The sequence below is a fragment of the Balaenoptera physalus genome (assembly GCF_965194825.1).
Source record: "Balaenoptera physalus genome assembly, chromosome: 4".
NCBI classification, from domain to species: domain Eukaryota; kingdom Metazoa; phylum Chordata; class Mammalia; order Artiodactyla; family Balaenopteridae; genus Balaenoptera; species Balaenoptera physalus.
The window spans coordinates 8562876-8590704 of NC_138891.1; the positions used below are offsets into that span (position 1 = coordinate 8562876).

At 38.5% G+C, this 27829-nt stretch overlaps 1 long non-coding RNA gene across 1 annotated transcript; it reads right to left on the reverse strand.

Annotated features, from left to right (window-relative positions):
- Positions 1 to 3907: 3907 nt before the first annotated feature.
- On the reverse strand, positions 3908 to 27539 carry LOC309659525. The gene is made up of 3 exons (XR_014262862.1): positions 26982 to 27539; positions 26888 to 26941; positions 3908 to 26827 (listed from the first exon to the last, which is right to left on the reverse strand). It is a non-coding gene; the product is annotated as an uncharacterized lncRNA (long non-coding RNA).
- Positions 27540 to 27829: the final 290 nt, after the last annotated feature.

Consider the following 27829-nt stretch of genomic DNA (forward strand, 5'->3'; position numbering starts at 1 on the left):
CCAAAGCTGAAACCCAGTAGCGGTGCGAACAAAGAAGAGAAAGGGAAATTTCTCCCAGCAGCCTCAGGAGCAGCAGATTAAATCTCCACAATCAACTTGATGTACCTGCATCTGTGGAATACCTGAATAGACAACGAATCATACCAAAATTGAGGAGGTGGACTTTGGGGGCAACTGTAGACTTGGAGTTTGCTTTCTGCATCTAATTTGTTTCTGGTTTTATGTTTATGTTAGTTTAGTACTTAGAACTTATTATCAATGGTAGATTTGTTTATAGATTTGGTTGCTCTCTTCCTTTTTTATACATATATATATATTTTTTCTGTGAGTGTGTATGTGTATGCTTCTTTGTGTGATTTTGTCAGTATAGGTTTGCTTTTACCATTTGTCCTAGGGTTCTGTCTGTCCTTTTTTATTTTTTTTTAGTATAGTTTTTAGCACTTGTTACCATTGGTGGATTTGTTTATTGGTTTGGTTGCTCTCTTCTTTCTTTTTTTATTACTTTTTTATTATTTTTATTTTAATACTTTTAAAATTTTTATTTGAATAGCTTTATTTATTTATTTATTTATTTTTCTTACTTTCTTCTTTTTTTCTCCCTTTTCTTCTGAGCTGTGTGGCTGAAAGGGTCTTGGTGTTCCGACTGGGTGTAAGTCCTGAGCCTCTGAGGTGGGAGAGTCGAGTTCAGAACATGGGTCCACCAGAGACCTCCCAAACCCATGTAATATCAATCGGTGAGAGCTCTCCAGAGATCTCCGTCTCAACACTAAGACCCAGCTCCACTCAATGACCAGCAAGCTCCAATGCTGGAAACCCGATGACAAACAACTAGCAACACAGGAACACAAGCCCACCCATTAGCAGAGAGCCTGCCTAAAATGATAATAAGTTCACAGACACCCCAACAGACACCACCGGAATTGGTCCTGCCCACCAGAAAGACAAAATCTAGCCTCATCCACCAGAACACAGGCACCAGCACCCTCCACCAGGAAGCCAACACAACCCGCTGAAACAACCATACCCACTGGGTGCAGACAACAAATAAAACAGGAATTATGAACCTGCAGCCTGTGAAAAGGAGACCCCAAACACAGTAAGTTAAGCAAAATGAGAAGACAGAGAAACACACAGCAGATGAAGGAGCAAGGTAAAAACCCACCAGACCAAACAAATGAAGAGGAAATAGGCAGTCTACCTGAAAAAGAATTCAGAGTAATGATAGGAAAGATGATCCAAAATCTTGGAAATAGAATGGAGAAAATACAAGAAATGTTTAACAAGGAACTAGAAGAACTAAAGAGCAAACAAACAATGATGAACAACACAATAAATGAAATTAAAAATTCTCTAGAAGCAATCAATAGCAGAATAACTGAGGCAGAAGAATGGATAAGTGACCTGGAAGATAAAATAGTGGAAATAACTACCACAGAGCAAAATAAAGAAAAAAGAATTAAAAGAATTGAGGACAGTCTTAGAGACCTCTGGGACAACATTAAACACACCAACATTCAAATTATAGGGGTCCCAGAAGAAGAAGAGAAAAAGAAAGGGACTGTGAAAATATTTGAAGAGATTATAGTTGAAAACTTCCCTAATACGGGAAAGGAAATAGTCAGGTCCAGGAAGTGCAGGGAGTCCCATGCAGGATAAATCCAAGGAGAAACACAATGAGAAACATAGTAATCAAACTATCAAAAATTAAATACAAAGAAAAAATATTAAAAGCAGCAAGGGAAAAGCAACAAATAACATACAAGGGACTCCCCATGAGGTTAACAGCTGAAATTTCAGCAGAAACTGTTCAAACCAGAAGAGTGTGGCAAACATATTTAAAGTGATGAAAGAGAAAAGCCTACAACCAAGATTACTCTACCCAGCAAGGATCTCATTCAGATTTGACAGAGAAAATAAAACCTGTACAGACAAGCCAAAGCTAAGAGAATTCAGCACCACCAAACCAGCTGTACAACAAATCCTAGAGGAACTTCTCTAGGCAGGAAACACAAGAGAAGGAAAAGACCTAGAAAAACAAACCCAAATCAATTAAGAAAATGGTAATAGGAATATACATACTGATAACTACCTTAAATGTAAATGGATTAAATGCTCCAACCAAAAGACATAGACTGGCTGAATGGATACAAAAACAAGACCCGTATATATGTTGTCTACAAGAAACCCACTTCAGACCTAGGGACACATACAGACTGAAAGTGGGGGGGTTGGAAAACGGTATTCTATGCAAATGGAAATCAAAAGAAAGCTGGAGTAACGATTGTCATATCAGAAAAAATACACTTTAAAATAAAGACTATTACAAGAGACAAAGAATGACTCTACATAATGATCAAGGGATGAATCCAAGAAGAAGATATAACAATTGGAAATATTTATGCACCCAAAATAGGTGCACCTCAATACATAGGCAAATACTAATAACCATAAAAGGGGAAATCGACAGTAACACAATAATAGCAGAGGACTTTAACACCCCACTTTCACCAATGGACAGATCATACAAAATGAAAATAAATAAGGAAATACAAGCTTTAAATGACATATTAAACAAAATGGACTTAATTGATATTTATAGGACATTCCATGCAAAAATAGCAGAATACACGTTCTTCTCAAGTGCTCATGGATCATATCTTAGGTCACAAATCAAGCCTTGGTAAATTTAAGAAAATTGAAATCATATCAAGTATCTTTTCCAACCACAACGCAATGAGACTAGATATCAATTACAGGAAAAATTCTGTAAAAAATGCAAATACGTGGAGGCTAAACAATACACTACTAGATAATTAAGAGATCACTGAAGAAATCAAAGAGGAAATAAAAAAATACTTAGAAACAAATGACAATGAAAACACGACAACACAAAACCTATGGGATGCAGCAAAAGCAGTTCTAAGAGGGAAGCTTATAGCAATACAATCCTACCTCAAGAAACAAGAAAAATCTTCAATAAAAAACCTAACCTTACACGTAAAGCAATTAGAGAAAGAAGAATACAAATAAACCCAAAGTTAGCAGAAGGAAATAAATCATAAAGATCAGATCAGAAATAAATGAAAAAGAAATGAAGGCAACAATAGCAAAATCAATAAAACTAAAAGCTGGTTCTTTGAGAAGATAAACAAAATTGATAAACCATTAGCCAGACTCATCAAGAAAATAAGGGAAGAGACTCAAATCAACAGAATTAGAAATAAAAAAGGAGAAGTAACAACTGACACTGCAGAAATACAAAGGATCATGAGAGAGTACTACAAGCAACTAAATGCCAATAAAATCGACAACCTGAAAGAAAATGGACAAATTCTTCGAGAAGCACAACCTTCTGAGACTGAACGAGGAAGAAATAGAAAATATAAACACACCAATCACAAGCACTGAAATTGAAACTGTGATTAAAAATCTTCCAACATAAAAAGCACAGGACCAGATAGCTTCACAGGAGAATTCTATCAAACATATAGAGGAGAGGTAAACACCTATCCTTCTCAAACTGTTCCAAAATATAGCAGAGGGAGGAACACTCCCAAACTCATTCTATGAGGCCACCATCACCCTGACACCAAAACCAGACAAAGATGTCAGAAAAAAAGAAAATTACAGGCCAATATCACTGACGAACATAGATGCAAAATTTCTCAACAAAATACTAGCAAACAGAATCCAGCAGCACACTAAAAGGATCATACACCATGACCAAGTGGGGTTTATCTCAGGAATGCAAGGATTCTTCAATATATGCAAATCAATCAATGTGATAAACCAGGTTAACAAATTGAAGGCGAAAAACCATATGATTATCTCAATAGATGCAGAAAAAGCTTTTGACAACATTCAACACCGAATTATAATAAAAACCCTCCAGAAAGTAGGCATAGAGGGAACTTACCTCAAAACAATAAAGGCCATATATGACAAACCCACAGCCAACACCCTTCTCGATGGTGAAAAACTGAAAATATTTCCACTAAGATCAGGAACAAGACAAAGTTGCCCACTCTCACCACTATTATTCAACATAGTTTTGGAAGTTTTAGCCACAGCAATCACAGAAGTAAAAGAAATAAAAAGAATCCAAATTGGAAAAGAAGAAGTAAAACTGTCACTGTTTGCAGATGATGTGATACTATACATAGAGAATCCTAAAGATGCTACCAGAAAACTAGTAGAGCTAATCAATGAATTTGGTAAAGTGGCAGGATACAAAATTAATGCACAGAAATCTCTTGCATTCCTACACACTAATTATGAAAAATCTGAAAGAGAAATTAAGGAAACACTCCCTTTTACCACTGCAACAAAAAGAATAAAATACCTAGGAATAAACCTATCAAAGGAGACAAAAGACCTGTATGCAGAAAACTATAAGACACTGATGAAAGAAATTAAAGATGATACAAAGAGATGGAGAGATATACCATGTTCTTGGATTGGAAGAATCAACATTGTGAAAATGATTATACTACCCAAAGCAGATTCTACAGATCTACAGATTCAATTCAATCTCTATCAAACTACCAATGGAATTTTTCACAGAAGTAGAACAAAAAATTTCACAATTTGTATGGAAACACAAAAGACCCCAAATAGCAAAAGCCATCTTGAGAAAGAAAAATGAAGCTGGAGGAATCAGGCTCCCTGACTTCAGACTATACTACAAAGCTACAGTAATCAAGACAGTATGGTACTGGCACAAAAACAGAAATATAGATCAATGGAACAGGATAGAATACCCAGAGATAAACCCAGGCACCTATGGTCACCTTATCTTTGATAAAGGAGGCAAGAATATGCAGTGGAGAAAAGACAGCCTGTTCAATAATTGGTGCTGGGAAAACTGGACAGCTACATGGAAAAGAATGAAATTAGAACACTCCTTAACACCATATACAAAAGTAAACTCAAAATGGATTAAAGACCTAAATGTAAGGCCAGACACTATCAAACTCTTAGAGGAAAACATAGGCAGAACACTCTTTGATATAAATCACAGCAAGATCCTTTTGACCCACCTTCTAGAGAAATGGAAATAAAAACAACCATAAACTAATGGGACCTAATGAAACTTAAAAGCTTTTGCACAGCAATGGAAACCTTAAACAAGATGAAAAGACAACCCTCAGAATGGGAGATAATATTTGCAAATGAAGCAACTGACAAAGGATTAATCTCCAAAATTTACAAGCAGCTCATGCAGCTCAAAATCAAAAAAACAAACAACCCAATCCAAAAATGGGCAGAAGACCTAAATAGACATTTCTCCAAAGAAGATATACAGATTGCCAACAATCACATGAAAGGATGCTCAACATCACTAATCATTAGAGAACTGCAAATCAAAACTACAATGAGGTATCACCTCACACTGGTCAGAATGGCCATCATCAAAAAATTCACAAACAATAAATGCTGGAGAGGGTGTGGAGAAAAGGGAACCCTCTTGCACTGTTGGTGGGAATATAAATTGATACAGCCACTATGGAGAACAGTATGGAGGTTCCTCAAAAAACTAAAAATAGAACTACCATATGACCCAGCAATCCCACTACTGGGCATACACCCTGAGAAAACCATAATGCAAAAAGAGTCATGCACCACAATGTTCAATGCAGTTCTATTTACACTAGCCAGGACATGGAAGCAACCTAAGTGTCCATTGACAGATGAATGGATAAAGAAGATGTGGCACATATATACAATGGAATATTACTCAGCCATAAAAAGAAATGAAATTGCGTTATTTGTAGTGAGGTGGATGGACACAGAGACTGTCATACAGAGTGAAGTGAGTCAGAAAGAGAAAAATAAATACAGTATGCTAACACATATATACGGAATCTAAAAAAAATAAAAAAGGTTCTGAAGAACCTAGGGGCAGGAATAAAGACGCAGATGTAGAGAATGGACTTGAGGACACAGGGAAGGGGAAGGGGAAGCTGGGACAAAGTGAGAGAGTGGCATGGACATATATACGCTACCAAATAGCTAGTAGGAAGCAGTTGCATTGCACAGGGAGATCAGCTTGGTGCTTTGTGCCCACCTAGAGGGGTGGGATACGGAGGGTGGGAGGGAGGGCATATGGGGATACATGTACACTGATTCACTTTGTTATACAGCAGAAGCTAATACAATATTGTAAAGCAATTATAGTCCAATAAAGTCGTTAAAAAAGAAAAAAAAAAGGAGATATACTACAAAAGTGCTCTCCACATGTTACTTTCAGCCATAAGCTGGAACCTGCTTCAGTTGGGCAATAACTTCCTTTACAAATAGCGATCCCAAGAAAATTCCCAGTAAAGCAAACTGCCTACCTAATTGAAAGAGCTTCAGGATCAAGAAGAAGTTGAGTTTTAATTTAAACAGTCACCATAAATGGTCCTTTATGTTCTTAGGAAGCAGGCCCTATGTTAAGCCTTTCTGTTTCTATATCAAGCCTACTCTGGACAAAGACCATAATCTGAGCCCGTCACATGAAATCGAGCCAACTCCACCACACTTTGCAGGCTTCCAGATCCACTCTCACGGCCGACGTCTTTGGAGCCAGAGAATGAGAGTCAGCCTGGCTGTTATGGGGGTCCAACACATGGCAGACCTGAAACTAAATGCTATGAAAAAGGCCACAGGGCCATAACAGAGTTGTTACTGGAGCCGAGCTGAGAGCTGCAAAACGACGGTACATCCACTATCCAGAGAGGAACAGAAATTTTAGAGACTGTGGGGAAAGACGCCTCATGGCTAGTTCCAATTTCCATTTTGGCAACAGGCACACAGAATTTGACAAAAGCAGAATGTATATGCAAATGCCTTGTAAAAAAGAAATCCAAACTATGAGTGAGCCTGGTTTCCAATCAGCAAGGGGTGAAGATAAAATGATTTGCAATGCTTTTCTGTTGTGTCCTATCTTTCTTATGAAGAATTGAGAGTTTATACTCAGAAATCTGAGTTCCCAGTGAGGGAGGGATCTTGCCTCAGCTGCTCTGACAAAGAGAGAGGAAGAAATGGTGTGTGCCCCAAACTTTAGGACTCAGATTCTGCAAAAAAAAATCATCACTATATCTCTATTCTATTCTTTCTTTACAAGTGTTCATTTTGAAAGGAACGTGTGAGTTGAAGGATTTTTTTAAGATTGCTCTGTCGAATGATGCAAATGTTTGTAGCCAAAACATTTAGGGGACTCTTCCTAATAGCTTTTTGAATTCAGTGTCATTTGCCCTTGGGGTGTAGACGGGTTTTTCCGCTGCTCCTATTTGTAATTCGGGATCCAGTTTTCAAAATAAGCTTCAGCCACATTTGTCATCACCGCACATGTTGCTAAATGTCTAATTGACCCCAAAGTTTTGAAAAGTTAATTTTCTGACCATCACGCCAGTGTCATGCTTAATTCTGCCACCTTGACATTGTGTTCACTCCTTCAGCTAGCAGCGTTAAGGAGAGTGAAAACGTGTCAACAGGCAGTGTTGTGGGTGAAGGCATTAAATTTTTATGGATGTGTTTATGTATTATACATGGACAAGTCAGCAAGTCTGTATTAGAATAATCCGCAGAAGCAATAAATTAATGCTGTATTATTAATATTTGTTTACATGTTCAACAATGGCTCTGCATTTGTGGCCAAAATCCCCCTCATCACCAGCTACCAAACACCACTATGCCCTGGTGTCCAACAGTCACTTGGCTGAAGCTGTGAGGTGCCCTTTTCGGCTCTGAAAATCTCAATTTGCATAAAGCTTCTCAGCCTTCTAAATTATCTTTGTTTCTGCGTGGAATTGTAAAGGTTGAGTGGTGAGGGCTTAAAGAATCCTCTTAAATAATTAACTGGAGTAAACAAAGTAACATCTTGAAGAGTGAGGGTTTTTTTCCCCTCCCTTTGGGGGAAAAATAGCAAATTCCTTAAGATAATACATTAGATAGAAAGGGGCAGCCATTTTTTTTTCTTTTTTCTTTTTTTGGCTTAAACAACACAATTTATTTTCTCATAGTTCTAGAGAGTAGAAGTCCAAGATCAAGGTGTCAGTAGGGTTGGTTCCTTCTGAGGTCCCTCTCCTTGGCTGGTAAATGGCCTCTTCTCCTTGTGTTTTTACATGGTCTTTCCTCTGTTTGTGTCTATGCCCTAATCTCTTCTACTAAGGACACCTCTTTTTAACTTGATTACTTCTTTAAAGACACTTTGTCCAAATACAGTCACATTCTGATACACTGGGCGTTAGAACTTCAGCATATGAATTGTGGCGGGGGGACACACTTCAGCCCACACGATGCTGCAACACGCTGAATAATTTGTTCACATCTTGGCTCCCTCACTAGGCTAGGTTGTGACATCCGGAGGGGCAGAAATGCTAGTTCTTTTTCCCATCTCCATCATTCAGTGGAGCAGCACAGCTTAGCTAACTGGATGACTGAGAAGCACAGTGGAGCTCAGGAAGGAGGTGTGGTCCATGTGCCACGCCCCTCGGTCTCCAGAGACTCCAGAAGGATCTCACAATCAACAGTGCTGGGGAGCATGGTGAGAGGGCAAGGACAGTTCTACCTCTAGCTGCGGTAGCTTGTGTTGGATTGCTTTATTCTTTTAGTTTAAATTGAGGTAAAATTGGCATCTCACATTATATTAGTTTCAGGTGTACAACATAATAATTCGATATTTGTATACACTATAAAGTGGTCACCACAATAAGTCTATGACCATCCATCACCACATCATTGACCCCCGTTCACACATTTTTGCCCAACCCCCAACCCCCTTCTCCTCTGGTAACCATCAATCTGTTCTACGTATCTGTGATTTTTGTTTTGTTTCATTTGTTCATTTGTTATGTTTTTAAGATTCCACATATAAGTGAAATCATATGGTATTTGTCTTTCTCCGTCTGATATATTGCACTTAGCATAATACCCTCAAGGTCCATCCATGTTGTTGCAAATGGCAAGACTTCTTTTATACCGCTGAGTAGTATTTCATTGTACACCAAAATATACCACATCTTTATCCATTCAACCATTGATTGACACTTAGGTTGTTTCCATATCTTGGCTACTGTAAATAATTCTGCAATGAGCATGGGGTGCTTATATATTTTTGAATTATGGTTTTCATTTTCTTCAGATAAATACCCAGAAGTAGAATAGTTGAATCATATGGTGGTTCTATTTTTAATTTTTTGAGGAACCTCCATACTGTTTTCTGTAGTGGCTGCATGAATTTACATTCCCACCAACAGTTTGTGATGATCGCCCTTTTCCACATCTTCTCCAATACTTGTCTTTTTGATAATATTCATTCTGACAGGTGTAAGGTGATATTGTGGTTTTGATTTGCATTTCCCTGATAATTAGTGATGTTGAACATCTTTTCATGTATCTGTTGGCCATCTGTATGTCTTCTTTGGAAAAATGTCTATCTAAATCCTCTGCCCATTTTTTAATCTGATTGTTTTGTTTTTCTTGCTTTTGAGTTGTTTGAATTCTTTATATATTTTGGATATTAATCCCTTACCAGATATATGATTTACAAATATTTTCTCCCATTCAGTGCGTTGCCTTTTCATTTTGTTGATGGTTTCCTTTGCTGTGCAGAAGCTTTTAAGTTTGAGGTAGTCTCACTTGGTTTTTTTTGCTTTTGTTGCCCTTTTCTTTGGATTCCAGTCTAAAAATTCAAAGCCAAAGACCAACATCAAGGAGATTACTGCCTAAGTTTTCTTCTAGGGGTTTTATGATTTCAGGTCTCACATTCAAGTCTTTAATTCATTTTTAGTTAATTTTTGTGTATTATGTAAGATAGCAGTCTAGTTTCATTATTTTGCATGTGACTGTCCAGGTTTCCCAACACCATATATTGAAGAGACTGTCCTTTTCCCATTGCATATTCTTGGCTCCTTTGTGGCAAATTAATTGACCATATATGTATGAGTTTATTTCTGGGCTCTCTATTCTGTTCCATTGATCTGTGTGTCTGTTTTTATGCTCATACCATAGTGTTTTGATTACTATAGCTTTGTAGTATAGTTTGAAATCAGGGTGTGTGATACCTCTATCTTTGTTCTTCTTTTTCAAGGTTGTTTTGGCTATTTGTGGTCTTTTGTGGTTCCATTCAAATTTTAGAGTTATTTTTCTGGTTCTGTGAAAAATGCTATTGGAATTTTGATAGGAATTTCATCGAATCTGTCAATATCTTTGGGTAGTATGGACATTTTACCAATATTAATTCTTCCAATCCATGAACAGAAAATATCTTTTCATTTATTTGTGTCCTCTTGAATTTCTTTCATCGATATCTTAGAGATTTCAGTGTACAGGTCTTTCACTTCTTTGGTTAAAATTAAATTTATTTCTAGGTATTTTGTTCCTTTTGATGCAACTGTAAATGGAATTGGTTTCTTAATTTTTCCTTCTGAAAGTTTGTTACTACTGTATAGAAACACAAAAGATTTCTGTATACTGATTTTGTATCCTGCAACTTTACTGAATTCATTTACTAGTTCTAACTTTTTTTTTTTTTTTGGTGGAGTCTTTAGGGTTTTCTATATATAGTATCATGTCATCTGCAAATAGTAACAGTTTTACTTCTTCCTTTCCAATTTGGATGTTTTCTGTTTCTTTTTCTTGCCTAATTGCTCTGCCTAGGGCTTCCAATACTATGTTGGATAAAAGTAGTGAGAGTGGGCATCCTTGTCTTATTCCTGATCTTAGAAAAAAATCTTTCAGCTTGTCCACTGAGTATGATGTTAGCTATGGTTTTGTTACATATGGCCTTTATTATGTTGAGGTGTGTTCCCTCTATGCCCACTTTGCTGAGTTATTTTTAATCATAATTAGATGTTGAATTTTGTCAAATGTTTTTTCTGCATTTATTAGATGATCATAGATTTTTATTCTTCATTTTGTTAATGTGGGTATCACATTGATTGATTTGTGGACCTTGCATTCCTGGAATAAATCCCACTTTATCAATGTGTATGAACCTTTTAAGGTACTGTTGAATTCGGCTAGCTAATATTTTCTTGAGGATTTTTGCATCAATGTTCATCAGGATATTGGCCTGTAATTTTCTTTTTTCTTGTGTTATCCATGTCTGGTATTGGTATCAGGGTAATGCTTGCCTCATAAAATGAGTTTGAAAGTGTTCCTTCCTCTTCAATTTTTTGAAATAGGTTGAGAAGGATAGGTATTAAATCTTCTTTGAATATTCTTTGACTATTTGGTAGAGTTCACCAGTGAAGCTGTCTGATACTGGGCTTTTGTTTGTTGGGAGGTTTATTATTACTGATTCAATCTCCTTACTAGTAATCAGTGTATTCAGATACACTGATTCACTCTTGGAGATTGTACATTCCTAAGAATTTATCCATTTTTCTAGTCATCCAATTTGTTGGCATATAATGATTCATAGTACTCTCATAATCTTTTGTATTTCTGTGGTATTAGTTGTAACTTCTCTTTCATTTCTGCTTTTGTTTAGTTGAGCCCTCTCTCTTTTTTTCTTGGTGAGTCTATCTAGCCTCTCTAAAGGCTTATCAATTTTGTTTATTTTTTCAAAGAATCAGTTCTTAGTTTATTGATCTTTTTTCATTTTTTTCTCCTTTCTTTCTTTCTTTCTTCCTTTCTTTCTTTCTTCCTTCCTTCCTTCCTTCCTTTCTTTCTTTCTTTCTTTCTTTCTTTCTTTCTTTCTTTCTTTCTTTCTTTCTTTCTTTCTTTCTTTCTTTCTTTCTTTCTTTCCTTTTTTTTTGTCTCTATTTCATTTATTTCCACTCTGATCTTTATTATTTCCTTCCTTCTACTAACTTTGGGCTTTGTTTGTTTTTGTTTCTCTAGTTCCTTTAGGTGTAAATTTAGATCATCTATTGGAGAGTTTTCTTGTTTCTTGAGGTGGACCTGAATTGCTATCCCTCTTAGAACTGGTTTTACTGTATCTCATAGATTTTGGAATGTTGTATTTCCATTTTCATTTGTCTCCAGGTATTTTCTGATTTCCCTTCTGATTTCTTCACTGGCCCATTGATTTTTCAGTAGCATGTTGTTTAATCTTCACATATTTGTGATTTTTCTGGTTTTCTTCTTGTAATTGAGTTGTCCCTGTGTGACAGTACTGGGGCTTTAGACGAGTGTATGAGATCTTTTTGGGGGGATACCCATGAGCTGTGGCAAGGCCAAGGGAGTGCACAAGGATGGTGTCTCCTGCCTACGTTCCCTGAGAGCACTTCCATAGCCTCTAGGCATGTGGCAAACCTGAAGCCTGTCCCTCAGGTTGAAGCCTCAGGACAAGAAAATGGGCCTTTCTCACAGGCAGACTGAAGGTGTATTTCAACCTGCTATTTGTGCAGTACCCCAGGCTTGCTAGCTTGCCCAGAACTGTCTTTCTGATTGTTACAGTCCCATGGGTCAAGAAACCAAGTGTCTGTGGCCACCAGGGCCAGGCAATTGAGGGTCATCCCCTGTGGGCTGTGCTGACCTGCTGGCTTTAGCAAGGCAGGAGTGCTGAGGACAGGCCACACTTTGGGGAGGCATGGGATGAGCACACCTCAGGGCACACCTGTGGCCTTAGCAAGGCTGGAAAAGAGTGCTGGGGGCGGTAGCTATCACGATGCAGAAACACACGGCAGGTGGGGTGTGCCCATGGCTTTAGCAAGGAAGAGTGTCAGGAGCAGAGCAAGCCTGCAGCTCTAGTGAGGCTGTGTCCATGCCTCTGCCTGCACAAGCAAGGTATAGGAAGAATGTAAAAATGGCACTCACCAGGTGCCCCCATCCCCAGGAAAGTCCTAACTCATCCCTGTCCCCCCAGCAGATGCTTTAAAATGAGCAAATAAACCTTCACATGTAGTCCAGGCAGTTCTCTAACTGTTGCCTTTACGCTGGGTGTCAGGATGAATGAGATTACTCGCGAGTCCCTCAGAAGGAGTATCTGAGATCCCCACAGCCCTTGGGTTCCCTGGACGTAAGCCCCATTGGTTTCTAAAGCCAGATATTTTGGGGGCCTGTCTCTCCAGTGCAGGTCCCAAAGGTTGGAATGCCCGATGTGAGACCCAAACCCCATGCTCCTTATGGAGTAGCATCAGACCATGAAGTCCTTCCCTCCTGTGTGTCTCTGCCTCTCCTGCCCATCTTGATGTGGCCCTTTTATCCCAGAGGGGCGGTTGTGGAGGAGCTGTTCAGCTAGTTGTTGGTTCTTTCTTAGCAGTAATTATGCCATATGTAGATGTTGATTTGGTGTGTCCATGGAAGAGAGCTCAGGATCTTCTTACACTGCCGTCTTGGACTGCCTCTGGTCCAAGAGGCATTCTTAAAGGATAGAGTAGGGAAAGAGGGTTGAAGAAGCAGCACAGGTTTTTACTTAACTGCTTCTCATGCTAGAAATTATTTCTTGTGATCTTCTTTATCAACCTGGCAACAACAGTTATGAAGTGCAGATTAAAAATAAAATACATGGCAAGCTTGCTGGTAGAAGATGCTAAAGATATAACATTAATGACATAAGGGCATGGGAGCATGTGTGTGTGTGTGTCCTTGTATACATAGGAGAAAATGCGGTAATCCTTCTCAAAAGTGTTTAATGAGAGAACAAAAAATCTAAGACATAAGGGATTTTCTCAGGTATCGAGCAGTTCTGCCTACCAGCTGATGAAGAAACTACATGCCATTTTTATGAGAGATGAAATTTAACCATAACAAGTGAAAATGGAATATTTTCTGATGGCATTAATAATGGAGTGAAATTACTTCCGGGGAGCCGAATTTTATTTTCTGAGGGATGAAGGGGAAATGTGGATTTCCAGAGCAGGTTCACTGTTGCAGTCAGAAGTACAGCTGAATGAGGCAGCCCCAAATGAAACCTCGAATTTCCTTCATTCGTTTCTAGTGTGCCTTTAACACACTCAGGGGCTGTGACTTTGCGAGACAACCTAGTATGAATTTGAGTGTACAAGGTGCACAGCATATCCAGATTCACTGTGGCATCAGTAGCTCCCAGTCATGGCTAAAGTCTTTTGCATAAAGGCTTCAAACTAACCGTTTACCAGTTGCCTCCCCTGTTATTTGGCTGCCCTTATTTCCTGTTTGTCAAACCGTAGCTAAATAAAATGAGACACCACTTTCTACATAGATCTCATTTACCTCTTCATTTCTCCATGAAAACATATCTTCTTACTCCAAACAATGCATTCCTTAAAGTTCTGCGGAAAATTCCTCTCTTCTATAAACTCCATCTAGGTTCTTTGCGTTTATTGTAGCATCCCTTCAGGATTCATTCATTCACAAAAACGTTGGGGAGCACTTACTATAGACAAAGCAAAACATAGGATCAGGGGCCACAGAGTTGGACAAGTTGCCTTCTCTACTCTCGAGGAGCATACAGCCCAACTGGACAGATGGACAATATACTGTGGTAAGTGCAGTGAACAGAGGAGTGCCCCCTGGGGGTGGGGTGCCAGTGGAAAACTAACATGGATGTTTCCTGGAAGATATCATGTCTGGGATGAGTCTCAGAAGATCAGTAGAGGTTTACCAGGCTGGGCATCCAAGGCATGGAGGTCAGTGCCAAGCCTGGAAACAGGACAATAAGCACTTCACCTTGTATCTTCTGTAGCTATGTGTTCATAAGAGTCTGTCTTCTCCCCTGCTTCAGACTGACTCCCCCTTCAGACCACAAGCAGACCATGGGACATCCAAGTTAAATGAGAAAATGTACTTACTACAAAGTGCTAGGAGATGGCTTCTAGACTTCTTATTATCAGTATTTAAACCTGGTTTACTGTTTATTTTCCTTAAGTATCATTAAAGTGCTCTTTAAATGAATATTCAAATCTTGCTGTTTGCTACTTTACTCCTGCTGCCCCTCTGATAGCAGAGGCGGCTGAAGCTAGAACGAGAACTCTCCGAAGAAGTGAGAGATCAAGGAATAAAACCAGGGTCCCCGATCTTCCTGTTAGGATCCCTCTGTCCGAATGCTCACAGTAACTTCCAGTGGGGAGGAGGGCGCGGTGAGCGGGAGAAAAGCACAGCAGCTGCTTCTTCACTTCCTCCAGAATAGGGCATCTCTATAATCAGGAGGGAAGTGGAAGTTGGAGGGGCTTTGGTAACTGGTTTGGAACTCAGTAGGGCTTTGCAATCTCCTGAGAGATCGTGCTCTACTGATTTAAGAACTCTAAACAAAATCTCAACTTCTTTTCTAAGCATTATCACAAGTAAAGATAGGATTTGTTTTCTGGTTAAAATGTGATTCAAGGGACACATGATATGATGTTTTAAGTGATATGCTCTCGAAGTCTTTATTTCCTTTTAAGCAACTGGATCATCAGCAAAATTGTAACATTAACATGGGTGGTAAAATGTGTGTATATCATTTTTCATATAAATCTCTGCCTCTCGATCAGTTTCCACATCGCCTGCACATTTATATCAGATCTCAGAAGCCCACTGAAAATTAGCAAGAGAAGAAGTGTGAAGAGACAGAAATAGTACGCAATCCTTGCAGAATATCTTATTTAGTAGAGTAGGAAAGCTGAGGAGAAGAAAGAATAGTACTACTTTTATTTTTTCTGTGTAGCCCCATTACTTTTTCAAATTATTTCCCACCTTTCAGTTAGTTGTGACCTAGCAGCTGTTTTTGACAGATGGAAAAACAGAGACAGGTAGCAGCCAATCAAGTGACACCCAAGCCAGGCTCCCTAGAGCTGCCGCATCTCAGGCGCAGTCCTTGCTGTTTGCTGCCAAATCATCCCGCTTTCTTCACAATGAACACACAAGTCTCTGTTGGCATCTCAGAATAGCCAGCACATTCCTCACACTGGCTTTGGGAACGACGTCAGGAGCCCAGAAAAGCTCCAGGAAGAAGTCCTGAATTCCAGTGTCCGCCGGGATCTAGGGGGTGGGGAAGGGGCCCGTGAGCAGGGTGAGGATAAGATGCAGAGGTGGGAACCCAGGAGGGTGCGCCGGCTGAAGGACAGCGTCAGCTGGAGCCAGCTTGCAGGACCACCACGGCCCATTGCACGCATCTCTTTCCAAACCTGCAGTCAACATCCTCACCTGGGTAGCTTGAAATCAACAATTTACACCCCGGAAACTAGCGAACACTACTCCATAGCAGTGCTTTCACCCCTCCCCCACCCCAGAGGGGGTTATTAAACGTTGACTGGCACACTCCTGCCTAAGAACATCAAATTTGATTTTTTTAAATTGAAATAGAGTTGATTTACAATGTTGTGTTAGTTTCAGGTGTACAGCAAAGTGATTCACATATATATATATATATATATATATATATATATATATATATATATATATTCAAATTCTTTTCCATTACAGGATATTACAAAATACTGAGTAGAGTTCCCTGTGCTATACAGTAGGACCTTGTTGGTTATCTATTTTATATATAGTAGTGTGTATATGTCAATCCCAAAGTCCTAATTTATCCCTGCCCCACTTCTTTCCCCTTTGGTAACCATAAATTTGTTTTCTATGTTTGTGAGTCTATTTCTGTTTTGTAAATAAGTTCATTTGTTTCTTTTTTTAGATTTCACATATAAGTGACATCATTTGATATTTGTTTTTCTCTGCCTGACTTACTTCACTTAGTATGATAATCTCTAGGTCCATCCATGTTGCTGCAAATGGCATTATTTCATTCCTTTTTATGGCTGAGTAATATTCCATTGTATATGTACCACATCTTCTTTATCCATTCATCTGTTGGTGGACTTTTAGGTTGCTCCCATGTCTTGCCTATTGTAAATAGTGCTATGAACATTGGGGTGCATGTAATCTTTTTGAAGTAGACTTTTCATCTTTTCCAGATATATGCCCAGGAGTAGAATTGCTGGATCATATGGTAACTCTATTTTTAGTTTTTTAAGGAACCCCCATACTGTTCTCCATAGTGGCTGCACCAATTTACATTTCCACAAACAGTGTAGGAGGGTTCCCTTTTCTCCCCACCAAATTCAGTCTTTATTAATGGCAGATGAGCCAAACAAAACTCCTTTGCTCCTGTATCCAGCCCTGAGTTTGAGGCCCCTGCTCTAGGGACTAGTCTGTCCTTGGCACTGTGCCAGATTTGATTCCTAGCTAGTTCTCTCCTATTTTCTTTTTTCTCTCTTCCTTCTCTCTCCTCCCCTCCCTCTCTGACTTCTGAGGAGGTGATCAATGAGGTGGCCATACAAAACTATTACAAAGGAAACAAGGTAGAGGAGATACTACAACTTGCTAACAGGTGTGTGAATAACTCCAGGCACGGAGTTGCCTTCTCTCCATTGAAACTCCTCGGCCCACCTCTCTTGTTAACACCTGTGAAATTGTTCAATAAAACAATCCCACAAGCCCCGTTCGGTCTCTCGAATGTGTAGTCTGCTACATTTCTTGTCAACGAGGCAGCATATAATTCATTTCGAAGGCCATGTGAAATGTTCTTGAGTAACAAATTAAGATTTAGTTCAAACATTCTTGATGGGGCCTTGGTGTGCTAACCAGGTTTATGGATCTGTTTCATGGGAATACACTTTACAAACTTGCATTTGTGAGTTGTTTATTCAGTGAGTTTAGGCATCCATTATATTTTTGTCACTGTTGTAGACGTGAATGGAAGGGAAGAAAATCATTTCTGGCAAGAGCTATTTCAGATTTCTGCAAGTTGAAGTACTGTGTTAAAAAATTGGAACAATATGTCCATCACTAGACACTATGTTTGATAAAGTAAAGTAATCATAAGTATCACTGTTTTTTTTCCTTTTAATGAAAGGATTTTCAGCCAACATTAGAGAAGCCTGATAAATAAAACCTGTCCAAAAACAGGTTCTTAAACTGGGGTTCACAGATTCCCAAGAGGGTCATGGGTAGAATGCAGGGTGGCTGTGAACTTAAACATGAAAGTAATTACAACATTATCTGCACTCACTTCCAGCTGAAATTGAGCATATCCTTCAATTATGAAGATAAGCAACAACCTGTAGTACTATTAGCAGTACCTGTCTCTTCATCACCAAAAGAAATCACAGATATTTTCCTATCAAATTACAGTTGTTGCAGATATCTGAAAACATTGCTTATACTCATCACTTCTTCAAAATTATAATAATTATTTGATCTGCTAGATTTTGTGTTTTAAAAGCACATATATTATGACATCACACATTTGACTTTTATATATTTTGATAACTATAATTCCATATAATTGGTTTCCTTTGTAATCTCTATGCATCTTATTTTATGCATTTAAAAATATTAACCTGAGAGGGGATCCACAGTCCTTACCAGCTTGCCAAAGGGACAGGAAACATGGGACCAAAAAACTTAAGAACCCCTTTCCTAATATCAGTCTCATATTTCATTTTTTGTTCATTCAACAACCAAGAACATTAAAGTACCTTTAATATGCCCTGGAATGTTCTAAGCACTAGGGCTATAAACACAGACAAGATGAGTTGTTTGGCCTAAGGCGACCCAGCACTGGATCCTACCTGGCTCTTTGCTGGGGCTAATGGTGGACTCTGGGAGGGCTCACACCAAGGAGTACTTCCAGGAACTTCTGCTGCTTGTGTCCTTGTCCCCACGGTGAGCCACAGCCACCTTCCGCCTCTGCAGGAGACAATCCAAAACTAGCAGCCGTGTGGCTGACAGGGTCTTCGTGCTCCAGCCACGTTCCAAGCCTGTGTCTCTCAGGTGGGAGAGCCGAGTTCAGGACAGTGGTGCACCGGAGACCTCCCAGCTCCACCTAATATCAAATGGCAAAAGCTCTCCCAGAGATCTCCATCTCAACGCTAAGACCCAGCTCCACTCAACAACCAGCAAGCTACAGTGCTGGACACCCTATGCCAAACAACTAGCAAGACAGAAACACAACCCCACCCATTAGCAGAGAAGCTGCCTAAAATCATCATAAGGTAACAGACACCCCAAAACACACAACTGGATGCGGTCCTGTCCACCAGAAAGACAAGATCCAGCCTCATCCACCAGGACGCAGGCACTAGTCCCCTCCATCAGGAAGCCTACACAACCCACTGAACCAACCTTACCCACTGGGGGCAGACACCAAAAACAATGGGAACTATGAACCTGCAGCCTGCAAAAAGGAGACCCCAAACACAGTAAGTTAAGCAAAATGAGAAGACAGAGAAACACACAGCAGATGAAGGAGCAAGGTAAAAACCCACCAGACCAAACAAATGAAGAGGAAATAGACAGTCTACCTGAAAAAGAATTCACAGTGATGATAGTAAAGATGATCCAAAATCTTGGAAATAGAATGGAGAAAATACAAGAAACGTTTAACAAGGACTTGGAAGAACTACAGAGCAAACAAACAATGATGAACAACACAATAAATGAAATTAAAAATTCTCTAGAAGGAATCAATAGCAGAATAACTGAGGCAGAAGAACAGAAAAGTGACCTGGAAGATAAAATAATGGAGATAACTAACACAGAGCAGAATAAAGAAAAAGGAATGAAAAGAATTGAGGACAGTCTCAGAGACCTCTGGGACAACATTAAATGCACAAACATTTGAATTAAAGGGGTCTCAGAAGAAGAAGAGAAAAAGAAAGGGACTGAGAAAATATTGGAAGAGATTATAGTTGAAAACTTGCCTAATATGGGAAAGGAAATAGTCAATCAAGTCCAGGAAGTGCAGAGAGACCCATACAAGATAAATCCAAGGAAAAACAAGCCAAGACATATATTAATCAAACTATCAAAAATTAAATACAAAGAAAAAATATTAAAAGCAGCAAGGGAAAAAAAACAAATAGCATACAAGGGAATCTCCATAAGGTTAACAGCTGATCTTTCAGCAGAAACTCTGCAAGCCAGAATGGAGTGGCAGGACATATTTAAAGTGAGGAAATGGAAAAGCCTACAACCAAGGTTACTCTACTCAGCAAGGATCTCATTCAGATTTGATGGAGAAATTAAAACCTTTACAGACAAGCAAAAACTAAGAGAATTCAGCACCACCAAACCAGCTTTACAACAAATGCTAAAAGAACTTATCTAGGCAGGAAACACAAGAGAAGGAAAAGACCTACAATAACAAACCTAAAACAATTAAGAAGATGGTAATAGGAACATACATATCGATAATTACCTTAAATGTAAATGGATTAAATGCTCCAACCAAAAGACATAGACTGGCTGAATGGATACAAAACACAAGACCCGTATATATGTTGTCTACAAGAGACCCACTTCAGACCTAGGGACACATACAAACCGAAAGTGAGGGGATGGAAATAGATACTCCATGCAAATGGAAATCAAAAGAAATCTGGAGTAGCAATTCTCATATCAGACAAAATAGACTTTAAAATAAAGACTATTACAAGAGACAAAGAAGGACTAAAAAATGATCAGGGATCAATCCAAGAAGAAGATATAACAATTGTAAATATTTATGCACCCAACATAATAGCACCTCAATACATAAGGCAAATGCTAACAGCCATAAAGGGGAAATCAACAGTAGCACAGTCATAGTAGGGGACTTTAACACCCCATTTTCACCAATGGACAGATCATACAAAATGAAAATAAATAAGGAAACACAAGCTTTAAAGGACACACTAAACAAGATGGACTTAATTGATATTTACAGGACATTCCATCCAAAAACAACAGAATACACTTTCTTCTCAAGTGCTTATGGAACATTCTCCAGGATAAATCATAACTTGGTCACAAATCAAGACTTGGTAAATTTAAGAAAATTGAAATCATATCAAGTATCTTTTCTGACCACAATGCTATGAGACTAGATATCAATTACAGGAAAAAATCTGTAGAAAATACAAACACATGGAGGCTAAACAACACACTACTAAATAACGAAGAGATCACTGAAGAAATCAAAGAGGAAATCAAAAAATACCTAGAAACAAATGACAATGGAGACACAATGACCTAAAACCTAGGGGATGCAGCAAAAGCAGTTTTAAGAGGGAAGTTTGTAGCAATACAATCCTACATCAAGAAACAAGAAACATCTCAAATAAACAACCTAACCTTACCCCTAAAGCAATTAGAGAAAGAAGAACAAAAAAACCCGAAAGTTAGCAGAAGGAAAAGAAATTGTAAAGATCAGACCAGAAATAAATGAAAAAAGAAATGAAGGAAACAATAGCAAAATCAATAAAACTAAAAGCTGGTTCTTTGAGAAGGTAAACAAAAGTGATAGACCATTAGCCAGACTCATCAAGAAAAAAAGGGAGAAGACTCAAATCAATAGAATTAGAAATGAAAAGGGAGAAGTAACAACTGACACTGCAGAAATACAAAGGACCATGAAAGATTACTACAAGCAATTATATGCCAATAAAATGGACAACCTGGAAGAAATGGACAAATTCTTAGAAAAGCACAACATTCTGAGACTGAAGCAGGAAGAAATAGAAAATACAAACAGACCAATCACATGCACTGAAATTGAAACTGAGATTAAAAACTTTCCAACAAACAGAAGTCCAGGACCAGATGGCTTCACAGGCGAATTCTATCAAACACGTAGAGAAGACATAACACCTATCCTTCCCAATCTCTTCCAAAATATAGCAGAGGGAGGAACACTCCCCAACTCATTCTACGAGGCCACCATCACCCTGATACCAAAACCAGACAAAGATGTCACAAGGAAAGAAAACTACAGGCCAATATCACGGATGAACGTAGAGGCAAAAATCCTCAACAAAATACTAACAGACAGAATCCAACAGCACATTAAAGGGATCATACCACATGATCAAGTGGAGGTTTGCCCAGGAATGCAAGGATTCTTCAATATACACAAATCAATCAATGTGGTAAAGCATATTAAAAAATAGAAGGAGAAAAACCATATGATCATCTCAATAGATGCAGAAAAAGCTTTCGATAAAATTCAACACCCATTTGTGACAAAAACCCTCCAGAAAGTAGGCATAGAGGGAACTTACCTCAACATAATAAAGGCCATATATGATAAACTCACAGTCAACATCATTCCCAATGGTGAAAAACTGAAACCATTTCCTCTAATATGAGGAACAAAACAAGGTTGCCCACTCTCACGACTATTATTCAACATAGTTTTGGAAGTTTTAGCCAAGCAATCAGAGAAGAAAAAGAAATAAAAGGAATCCAAATCAGAAAAGAAGAATAAAGCTGTCACTGTTTGCAGATGACATGACACTAAACATAGAGAATCCTAAAGATGCTACCAGAAAACTACTAGAGCTAATCAATGTATTTGGTAAAGTAGCAGGATACAAAATTAATGCACAGAAATCTCTTGCATTCCTATACGCTAATGATGAAAAATCTGAAAGTGAAATTAAGGAAACACTCCCTTTTACCATTGCAACAAAAAGAATAAAACACCTAGGAATAAACCTACCTAAGGAGACAAAAGACCTGTATGCAGAAAATTATAAGACAATGATGAAAGAAATTAAAGATGATACAAACAGATGGAGAGATACACCATGTTCTTGCATTGGAAGAATCAACATTGTGAAAATGACTATACTACCCAAAGCAATCTACAGATTCAATGCATTCCCTATCAAGCTACCAATGGCATTTTTCAAAGAACTAGAACAAAATATTTCACCATTTGTATGGAAACACAAAAGACCCGGAATAGCCAAAGCAATCTTGAGAAAGAAAAACGGAGCTGGAGGAATCAGACTCCTGGACTTCAGACTATACTATAAAGCTACAGTAATCAAGACAGCATGGTACTGGCACAAAAACAGAAATATAGATCAATAGAATAGGATAGAAAGCCCAGAGATAAACCCACATACATATGGCCACCTTATTTTTGATAAAGGAGGCAAGAATATACAATGGAGAAAAGACAGCCTCTTCATTAAGTGGTGCTGGGAAAACTGCACAGCTACATATAAAAGAATGAAATTAGAACACTCCCTAACACCATACGCAAAAAATAAACTTGAAATGGATTAAAGACCTAAATATAAGGCCAGATACTGTAAAACTCTTAGAGGAAAACATAGGCCGAACACTCTATGACATAAATCACAGCAAGATCCTTTTTGACCCACCTCCTAGAGAAATGGAAATAAAAACAACCATAAACTAATGGGACCTAATGAAACTTAAAAGCTTTTGCACAGCAAAGGAAACCATAAATAAGACAAAAAGAAAATCCTCAGAAAGGGAGAAAATATTTGCTAATGAAGCAACTGACAAAGGATTAATCTCCAAAATTTACAAGCAGCTCATGCAGCTCAATATCAAAAAAACAAACAACCCAATCCAAAAATGGGCAGAAGACCTAAATAGACATTTCTCCAAAGAAGATATACAGATGGCCAACAATCACATGAAAGGATGCTCAATATCACTAATCATTAGAGAAATGCAAATTGAAACTACAATGAGGTATCACCTCACACCAGTCAGAATGGCCATCATCAAAAAAATCTACAAACAGTAAATTCTGGCGAGGGTGTGGAGAAAAGAGAACCCTCTTGCACTTTTGGTGGGAATGTAAATTGATACAGCCACTATGGAGAACAGTATGGAGGTTCCTTAAAAAACTACCAATAGAACTACCATATGACCCAGCCATCCTACTACCGGGCATATACCCTGAGAAAACCATAATTCAAAAGAGTCATGTACTACAATGTTCATTGCAGCACTATTTACAATAGCCAGGACATGGAAGCAATATAAGTGTCCATCGACAGATGACTGGATAAAGATGTGGCACATATATACAATGGAATATTACTCAGCCATAAAAGAAATGAAATTGAGTTATTTGTAGTGAGGTGGATGGACCTAGAGTCTGTCATACAGAGTGAAGTTAAGTCAGAAAGAGAAAAACAAATACTGTATGCTAGCACATATATATGGAATCTAAAAAAAAAAAAGGTTCTGAAGAACCTAGGGGCAGGATAGGAATAAAGACACAGACATAGAGAATGGACTTGAGGACACGGGGAGGGGGAAAGTTAAGCTGGGACGAAGTGAGAGAATGGCGTGGACATATATACACTACTAAGTGTAAAATAGATAGCTAGTGGGCAGCAGGTGCATAGCACAGGGAGATCAGCTCGGTTCTTTGTGACCACCTAGAGGAGTGGGATAGGGAGGATGGGAGGGAGACACGAGAGGGAGGATATATGGAGTTATATGTATATGTATTGCTGATTCACTTTGTTATAAAGGAGAAACTAACACAGCATTGTAAAGCAATTATACCCCAATAAAGATGTTTAAAAAAACAAAGAACAAACAAGACAAAATTCCTACTCTCAATAATCTTAAATTCTAGAGAGGCAACCTAAATTATTTTTCCAAGTAGAGTAATTTCTTAAACACTCAGTCTCAAAAGCAACAATAGAAATTCACAAGTAGCATAGATCCTTGCTACTCAGAGTTTGGTGCATGAAATAGCAAACTTGGCATTACCTGGGAATTTGTTAGAAATGAAGTATTTCAGGTCCCATCCCAGAATCTGCATTTTAAAAACATCCCAGGGAATTATAAAGTTTGAGAAGTACTGGCTTAGCTTTTAGACCCCACACTACCATCCTTACTACTTCCTTCTTCCCATTTGGCCTGAACATCTGAAACAGTGATGAAAGTCACAAGGTATCAGGAGGCCTCTGATAAAGTTAAGTCTAGATCAAATTGATTTTTCCAAGGCTCATGAAAGAAAGAGGGGGTGGGTCTTGAGAATTCTATTTCTAACCACACAGAAGAGTGAAAATTCGGGCTGGAAAAAAAGTCATGACTGAAAATTTCCTCACATTTTCTCATGCTTAATTTGGTCATTCCTTTGTATGAAATAAGCTCATCTTGTTTAGTGGTACCTCAGTGAAGTGAAATTGGCTACACCCTTCTTTCACTCAAAGCGCTATTCATAGATATCTATTCTCAACCGTGTTATTTATACTCTGTCTAAAAGTAGGTTTCACAGTTATTTAGAATCATGCAGTACCAACAGAGAACTTCTTTAATTTTGATCTGAAGAGCTGAACTCATTTGAATTTCCTAATATAATATCTGGGGAGAACCCCAACCTGTGAAGAATGAAAGGAGAAAAAATGATATGTAAGAAAAGATATTAGAATCCAGTGGCTATTTAAGAGCTGAAAATTGATTGAGTTCTATGTCTGGTGGAAGCTTCTCAAATTCTACACAAACTGCAATAAAGTGGTTTGATAACTAAATCTTACTAATGGTCTGGGAGCAGTGTTCTCCGCTCACTGCAATCTCTGATCCTGTCTTTGCTTTAAATTCTGATTTTTTTCATCACAGATTTTGGCAATCATTTTTATTTTTAAAAATATTGCATGAAAATATGATTCATCTTGATTAATGAGTTTTGGGGGTTCTCTTAAATTGTGCACCCAAGGTCCTAGTCCCAACCCTTCTGGACATACAAGGTCAGAGGTGAGGAAATCATTAGAATAAATTTCAGAAATAAAAAGTGTTCATTTCTCCCAAGTGATTGTCTTTAATCTTTCAATATTATCAATCATATTAGAATAATTTTTAAAGTAATCATGATACTTGTGTCATGTTGCATTCATACACCACTCATAAGTATAATTAAGATCTGTTGTTTTTGACACATGTTACAGTCAAGAAACTCTTCCTTTAATTAATAGGTAAACTGAGGCTTGGATCTTTAACTCGTAGATTTGTGGTTTATCTAAACAGCTCCAGAGTAAAATGTTTACCAAAAGATAACCCCACTCTAGTATAAGAAGAAGAACGTTATGTTTGAACATCGTGTGAAATGCTATTGTCATCAAAGTTAATCACCAAGAAAGCTAGGGCTAATTAATGGCTGAGATGCATTGGAAAATTAGATCTTTACTTGGATTTAAATTAATGAAATTATACAGTATCAGAGATAGCCCCTCGCTAGGACATTTAATGTTAACAATGTTAATAATAGTCTCAAAGGGTATTGTTAAGAGGAACTCTCTCAATTGCCAGATGGAAGCATTGTACCAGTATTTTTGCAAACATAAGGTAACATCAAATAGAAAAGGGTACATGATAGGAAGATAAAGGTAAACCCTATCATCCCATAAAGCACAAATAATCCCAAACATCTCCAATGGCACATGACTGAAGAAAAATAGCCTGGTGCCATACCAAATAATTCCTTAAGACACGAAATAAGCAATAAACACTGTGACCAAACACTCTACTGGCTGTTGTATTCGGCTTCATTTGAAGAAGCAGAACCCAACCCAAACTGGGTCAAGTTAAGGGAGGATTATTTTATCGATGAATAGGAAGCAATAAGAAGGCTAGGATATAAGAGAAATGTGACTAGTTCTCATTGAGATGAGCTATATGTGTGAAATACACATTGGATTTCAGAAAGTCAGTATAAAAAAAGAATGTAAAGTATTTCATTTTCATATTGATGACATGTTGATATGATAATATTTTAGATATATTGGCTTAAATAAAATGTATTATTCAAATGAATTTCACCTGTTTCTTCTAACTTTTCTTAATGTGACTACTTGAAAATGTAAAATTACACATGGGGCTCCCATTTGTGACTCATGTTATATTTCTACTGGAGAGCGCAGCTCTAGAGACACTGGTGTTGAGATGTAGTTAGGGAAGGGGATGGTACAAAGCAGGAAGGCAGCAGGAGTGAGAGTGGAGTAGTTTCCTTTCAAAGGAGGAGGGGCCTGACAAGATAAAATTTACTGCTGACTCACTGAAGAGTAAGAGAAACCAGAAAGGAAAGAGACCCTCTACATATGGCAAGTCTAGACTGGAAGGCACCTCCTTCTTTTTCCTCCCTCCACCTCCATCTCTCTCCATCTCCATCTTCCTCCACCTCCACCTCCACCTCCATCTCCATCACCATCTCCACCTCCATCTCTATCTCCACCTCCATCTCCACCTCCATCTCCATCCCCACCTCTATCTCCACCTCCATCTCCATCTCCATCTCCCTCCTTCCATCTCCATCTCCCTCCTTCCACCTCCATCTCCCTCCTTCCATCTCCATCTCCCTTCCTACCTCCTTTTGTACTTTTCCTTTCCTTCCCCTTTCTCCTCCTTCCTTCCTTCTTCCTTTCCTATCTTTTTTTTTTTTTTTTTTTTTTAAGAAAAGATATCTTGATTATCCTGAATGGGTCAAACAGGAAAGCAAGTGATGATTAACCACTTACCGTATCATACTTTCCAGGAAAAATCTACAGGTGAAACAAACACAATTTTGAAACTGAACATTGATTAAGATAAAACCTGAAGAGGAATTCCTAGTTGTCTCCTAGTGATGGCAATACCTTGCTTGCTCTGCAGTGCCTGCTGCCCATGACTTACCTAACTGTTCCTGCCGATCAGCTCCACAGAGAGGTGATTTTTTTTTCTTTTTTTTTTAAATTTAATTAATTTATTTATTTATGGCTGTGTTGGGTCTTCGTTTCTGTGCGAGGGCTTTCTCTAGTTGCAGCAAGCAGGGGCCACTCTTCATCGCGGTGCGCGGGCCTCTCACTATCGCGGCCTCTCATTGCGGAGCACAGGCTCCAGACGCGCAGGCCCAGTAGTTGTGGTGCACGGGCCCAGTTGTTCCGTGGCATGTGTGATCTTCCCAGACCAGGGCTCAAACCCATGTCCCCTGCATTGGCAGGCAGATTCTCAACCACTGCGCCACCAGGGAAGCCCCTAGAGGTGATTCTTAAAGGTTTGTGGAGACCATCCTTTATGTGTATGTCAAACAGATTGCATTTGTAACATTTAATGCCCACAATAACAATAATAAAACATGCTGGCGTGTGCTCTCTGTGTAAACACTTTCTTCTGAAGATAGAGCCAGCGGAATGTTTTA